At 45.3% G+C, this 6,108-nt stretch overlaps 1 non-coding gene across 1 annotated transcript; it reads left to right on the top strand.

Moving 5' to 3' along the window:
• Window positions 1-4,489: 4,489 nt before the first annotated feature.
• On the top strand, window positions 4,490-4,564 carry Trnat-agu (transfer RNA threonine (anticodon AGU)). Its single transcript has one exon. It is a non-coding gene; the product is annotated as a tRNA-Thr (tRNA).
• Window positions 4,565-6,108: the final 1,544 nt, after the last annotated feature.

Genomic DNA, 6,108 nt, shown 5'->3' with positions numbered 1-6,108 from the left:
TGAAAGACACTCTCCGTGGCCGCACATTCACCAGCCGTGCTGCTATTGCCTCAGTGATTTTTCAGTGGTCAAAACAGATTCCTAAAGAAGCCTTCGCCGCTGCCATGGAATCATGGCGTCAGCGTTGTGAAAAATGTGTACGTCTGCAGGGTGATTACGTCGAGAAGCAACGCCAGTTTCATCGATTTCGGGTGAGTAGTTAATTAGAAAAAAATCGGAGGCCTTAGAACTTGAATGCACCTCGTACAGCGGAGTGTACGCTGACATGAAACTTCCTGGCAAATTAAACTGTGTGCCGGACCGAGACTCGAACTCGAGACCTTTGCCCTTCGCGGGAAAGTGCTCTACCGACTGAGCTACCCAAGCACGACTCACGCCCCGTCCTCACAGCTTTAATTCCGCCAGTAAAGCACATGCAAGAGAGCACTTTTCCGAGAAAGGAAAAGGTCCCGAGTTCGAGCCTCGGTCCGGCACACAGTTTTAATCTGCCAGGAAGTTTCAGTAATTATTGTAATTATAAGGTTGAGTAGAGCAGCGCTGCCCACACTTTCTTGTTGGTATACTTTATAGAAGGAGCCAGCAGTGGTAGCCTGTCTGTGTTAATGAGTAATTTGACTCGTTCCACATGCCTAAGGGGCCTCCTCCGTGATAGGAAGGGGAAACACAATACTATATGTGGTAATTAAATAACCGGACTGCTGCTACAAAACATTTTATCGTTCCCTAATGCCGAGGGTCGTTCAATATGTATTGCAACACATTTTTTTTCTGAAATCAGGTTGGTTTTATTCTGGATTCCAATACACAATATTATTCCCCACTCTATTGGCTACAAAACCCTGTTTTCAACATAATCTTCGTCCAATGCGACGGCCTTACGCCACCTTACTGGTGGTACCTCTCTACCGTCGATGTCACCGCCAACTTCTTTCTATATCGATAACCGCCACATCATCCATGTACGGCTTCCCGTGGAGTGCATCCTTCATTGAGCCAAACAAATGGTAGTCGGAAGGTGCGAGATCCGGGCTGTAGGGTGGATGAGGAAGAACAGTCCAATGAAGATTGGACAGCAGAGACGTCCAGTTGTGCAGCGAGGTGTTTGATTGTGAAACTTCCTGGCAGATCAGAACTGTGTGCCGGACCGAGACTCGAACTCGGGACCTTTGCCTTTCGCGGGCAAGTGCTCCACCATCAGGTAGGAAGGTAGGAGTTTGGAAGGTAGGAGACGAGGTACTGGCGGAAGTAAAGCTGTGCGGACGGGGCGTGAGTCGTGCTGGGGTAGCTCAGATGGTAGAGCACTTGACAAGGGTCCCGAGTTCGAGTCTCAGTCCGGAACACAATTTTGATCTGCCAGGAAGATTCATATCAGCACACATTCCACTGCAGAGTGAAAATCTCATTCTGTTTGATTGTGATCTGTCGATCACCTCGAATGAGAGTGTCCGCACGTTCCAACATTGCACGAGTCACAGGTGTGTGCGGCCGGCCGGCACTTGGGAGACCGGACAGGTTTCCGCGACCTAGCTTGCGTTGATGACAGACGGCTAGCGCAAAGACTCACCTTGATTTTGTTCACTGCCAGATCTCTGTAGACATTCGAAAGTGCCTATGAATATCTGCGATGCTCTGGTTTTTCGCCAAAAGAGGCTCAGTGACAGCTCTATGCTTGGAACGTTACAGACACCATTTTGAAAGCTACGTATAGCGCCGCCACCCAACGGAACTTCATGAAACTATGAGGCTGATGCGGCAATATTCTATGATGTCCCATAAGAAATTTCACATTTTTCAACCTCAATCGGTTGAGCAACAAAAGTGTTTTATTACTTATTAGGCGCCCACTACAAAGTATCTTCTATGTCAATACAACGATAACCAGACCAAGTTGCAAATATTTTATTTTTCATTCGATAACTAGCTTCGGGCCAAGACCCATTTTCACATTAACATAACAAAGTCGAAAATGGCATTTCCGAAGATGTCAAAAGTGTGTAATGTACATTTTTTGACATCTTCGAAAATGCCATTTTCGACCTTGTTATTTTGATTTGAAAATGGGTCTCGGCCCGAAACAAGTCAAGCCGAAAATGGAATTTCCGAAAATGTCAAAAAATGTACATTACACATTTTTGACATCTTCGGAAATGCCATTTTTGACTTTATTATGTTGATTTCAAAATGGGTCTCGGTCCGAAACTAGTCATCGAATGAAAAATAAAACATTGCAACTTGGACTCGTTTGTCGGTCATTGATTAACAGAAGTTGCTGACCCGTTGCTCTAGTATGCTGGAAGTTCGTATATCTTCGATGTATTCTCCTTGTCGATTTCCACAACGCTCCATACGAATTTTCCAATGTTTAAATCAGTGCTGGAAGTCTGCTTCAGTACGATCCTTGAAAACCTCTGTCGTTTTTGACTTTATCGCTTCTACACTGTCAAATATCGTCCCCTTTCGCTGCGTTTTGACATCAGGAAATAAAAAAAAAAGCAATGTGACAGGGGGCCAGATGGGACGAATACCGTGGTTGGACCAAGTCGGTTATGTCGTATTTCGCAAAGAATGCCCTTACCAGACAATGCGGAATAGGCTGGCGCATTTGTCTTGGTGAAACAGCCAGGACTTTCTGTTCCATAAATCAGGTCTCTCGAACTTTTCACTCGTTCACCAACGACCGTCAAAAATTCTGCGTAATGCTGTTGACCTATGAAATGTTTATTACAAGTCTGTCACAGCCACGGTACATATAAAGTATTTTGGCGACTAGATTAGAATCGACTGGTTCATTCGCAAGAATGACCTACTGAGGAAGCAATGGAAGTGCCTGATCTTAACGACAACCATCCAAAATTGGCAATACGTGCATCACATAGTGACTGTAAATAAAGGTCGCAACATACATATGCGCTCCATACAAATCAGAATCAAAATGATTTGTAACAAACACTTCATGAAATAAAGTCCTACATCAACAAAATGTTGAAATAGAAAAATAACGTTGATTGGTTGTCTGACCATCTTGAGACCCCCTGAATGTAGACAATTCCACGCTTGTCAAAAGAGCGAGAGGCAGGCTTTGAATATTTATTTGCTGATTTTCACTTTATTTGCCGTGGTGAGGCTGAGCTCTTCTAATGCATCGATTGGTGCTTCGTTACGGGATCGTAGGTAGGAAACCACGATTCATCACAAGTGATTACTGTCTAAAAATTCTACATCTTCTGTTGCTCTGGAGAGAAAAGTTTTGGCACCTTTCCTGCGTAAACTTTATGTGCGTTGGATGAATGCATAATCTGACGTAAATTTTCTCTGTTAATTCGCGAGGGTTCAGCAAGAGCTCGTACACTCGGACGACGACTTTCGCGGATCAGTTTACCATTTTTCCCGGCGTTGACGCCCGTTTTTGATGCTGATTGTGATCAAGGAGTTTCATGGCCCTCCTTTAGAACCACTCAAGATTCATTTACGTACATTTCCTTTAACACGGCATGAACTTCTGTGGCAGTTTTCCCCAGTTTCACAAGAAACTTGAGGTTAATTCGTTGCTCCATCTCAACACTTTCAATCTTCCGCCGAGACGCTAACGGAAGATCTTGGACGGACGAGAGATACAGCGAGACTAAGCGACGTGCAACAGTGCACATCGAGGACAGGGTGAGGGGAAGCATCAATCGACACAAACATGTTGAAACCTGCCGCGGAGCGCTCGTTTGTCGGTAGCAGTACCAATCCGGTTATTTGATTGTTACACCCCGTATGATTGAACGAATAAATTCTCTGCAATTACTACTCTGCACGGATAGGGTAATCCGCAGTAATAATTACTTTATGGATGAAAGCGTGCACGGGTACGGATATCCGCGGGGGTATCCACGGATGTCTGCAATAATGTAATTAATTTTGTATATATGAAGGTAGTATCTGTTCCCAAAAGACTGACTGTGCATTGATGACCGCGCAGCTTCTCTAGAAAGAAATGATCATTAAATCGACACTCTAGTTGCTAAACAGGCGTAGATATACATCATTGGGGACATGTTGAAAATGTGTGCCCCGACCGGGACTCGAACCCCGGATCTCCTGCTTATATGGTAGACTCTCTGTCCATCTGAGCCAGCGAGGAAACAGAGGATAGCGCGTCTGCAGGGGCTTATCTCTTTCACGCTCCCCATGAGACCCACATTCCCAACATATCCACACCATTACATTCGTAGTGCGCCTAATAGATGTTTGCGCATCACGCTCATTACTCGTGGCAGATTAATCTACCAAGTCCCTTACGAGTTGGGGCATAGTGTGTGCGTTAGCACAAGAAGATCAATGGCCGGGTGTCCATATTTTAACTATATATGAAGGTAGTATCTGTTCCCGAAAGAACAGATACCATTCATGACCGTGCAGAATGTAGTGGTGAGGACATGTTGGGAATGTGGGTCTCACGGGGAGAGTGCATGGGTTAAGTCCCTGCAGACGCGCTATCCTGTGTGCCCTCGGTGGCTCAGATGGAAAGAGCGCGTGCCAAGTAAGCAGGAGATCCCGGGTTCGAGTCCCGGTCGGGGCACACATTTTCAACATGTCCCCAATGATGTATATCTACGCCTGTTTAGTAACTAGGGTGTCGATTTAATGATCATTTCTTTCTAGAGAAGCTGCACGGTCATCAATGCACAGTCAGTCTTTTGGGAACAGATACTACCTTCATATATACAAAATTAATTACATTATTGCAGACATCCGTGGATACCCCCGCGGATATCCGTACCCGTGCACGCTTTCATCCATAAAGTAATTATTACTGCGGATTACCCTATCCGTGCAGAGTAGTAATTGTAGAGAATTTATTCGTTCAATCACACGGGGTGTAACAATCAAATAACCGGATTGGTGCTGCTACCGACAAACGAGCGCTCCGCGGCAGGTTTCAACATGTTTGTGTCGATTGATGCTTCACCCCACCCTGACCTCGATCTGCACTGTTGCACGTCGCTTAGTCTCGCTGTATCTCTCGTCCGTCCAAGGTCTTCCGTTAGCGTCTCGGCGGAAGATTGAAAGTGTTTAGCAAATAGCGTGTCGATTTAACTATAATTAATTTGTGGTTAGAAGTTAAAGAATAATGTCAGCAGTACGATTTTCGTCCATTATTATTACAAGAAATCGATTACAATGGGCTTGGCTAGCACTTCGATGGGTGACCGTCCAGTCTACCGAGCACTATCGGCAAGTGGAGTGCACTCACCCCTTGTGAGGCATATTGAGGGGCTACTTGATTGAAAAGTAGCGGCTCCGATCTGGTGAACTGACAAAGGCCGGGAGAGCGATGTGCTGACCACATGCCCCTCCATATCTGCATCCGGTGATGCCTATAGGCTGAGGATGACACGGCGATCGGTCAGTATCGTTTGGCCTTCTAAGGCCTGTTCGGACGCAGTTTACTTTTTTTAAAATCGACAACAGTATCGCAATTATCGTTTAAGTCACTATTCTTATCCATTCGGGATGGGTGTCACTACACTGGCTTGAATGCTCCATGTCCAGGAGACGGTAGATTGTTGACCTCTGTTAGGGCTCAAGATTGCGACATGGCGTTCTTCCTAATCTGCCACACAATTATACGGACATACTTCTTTCGTTGTACCATCACCTTCAGGCGGCCTAGGTGACCGAGCGGTTCTAGGCGCTTCAGATTGGAACCGCGCGACCGCTATGGTCGCAGGATCCAAACCTGCCTCGGGCATGGATGTGTGTGATGTCCTTAGGTTAGTTAGGTTTAAGTAGTTGTAAGCCTAGGGAACTGATGACCTCAGATGCTATGTCCCATAGTGCTTAGAGCCATCTGAACTAGCACCTTCAGTACAAATGAGTCATGTTTGTTTCATTTACGTTAACCGAGGCCACTTACGTTATTACTGAATCTGCCACAAACCGACATGAAGGTCATTTTAACATTTTATTCATTGGTATCTTGGCTTCATGAGATGTCTTTCAATCGTGTGTCACATGTGGCAGAAGTAATAAGTCAATGAGTGTATTAAGGAAAGGCATTTGTAGACATATAGAAAGCTTTTGACAATGTTGACTGGAATACTCTTTCTCACATTCTGAAGG

Source organism: Schistocerca cancellata, chromosome 9 (genome assembly GCF_023864275.1).
Source record: "Schistocerca cancellata isolate TAMUIC-IGC-003103 chromosome 9, iqSchCanc2.1, whole genome shotgun sequence".
Classification (NCBI taxonomy): domain Eukaryota; kingdom Metazoa; phylum Arthropoda; class Insecta; order Orthoptera; family Acrididae; genus Schistocerca; species Schistocerca cancellata.
The sequence above is the reverse complement of the archived record's forward strand: the minus strand, read 5'-3'. Positions and strand labels throughout refer to the sequence as shown.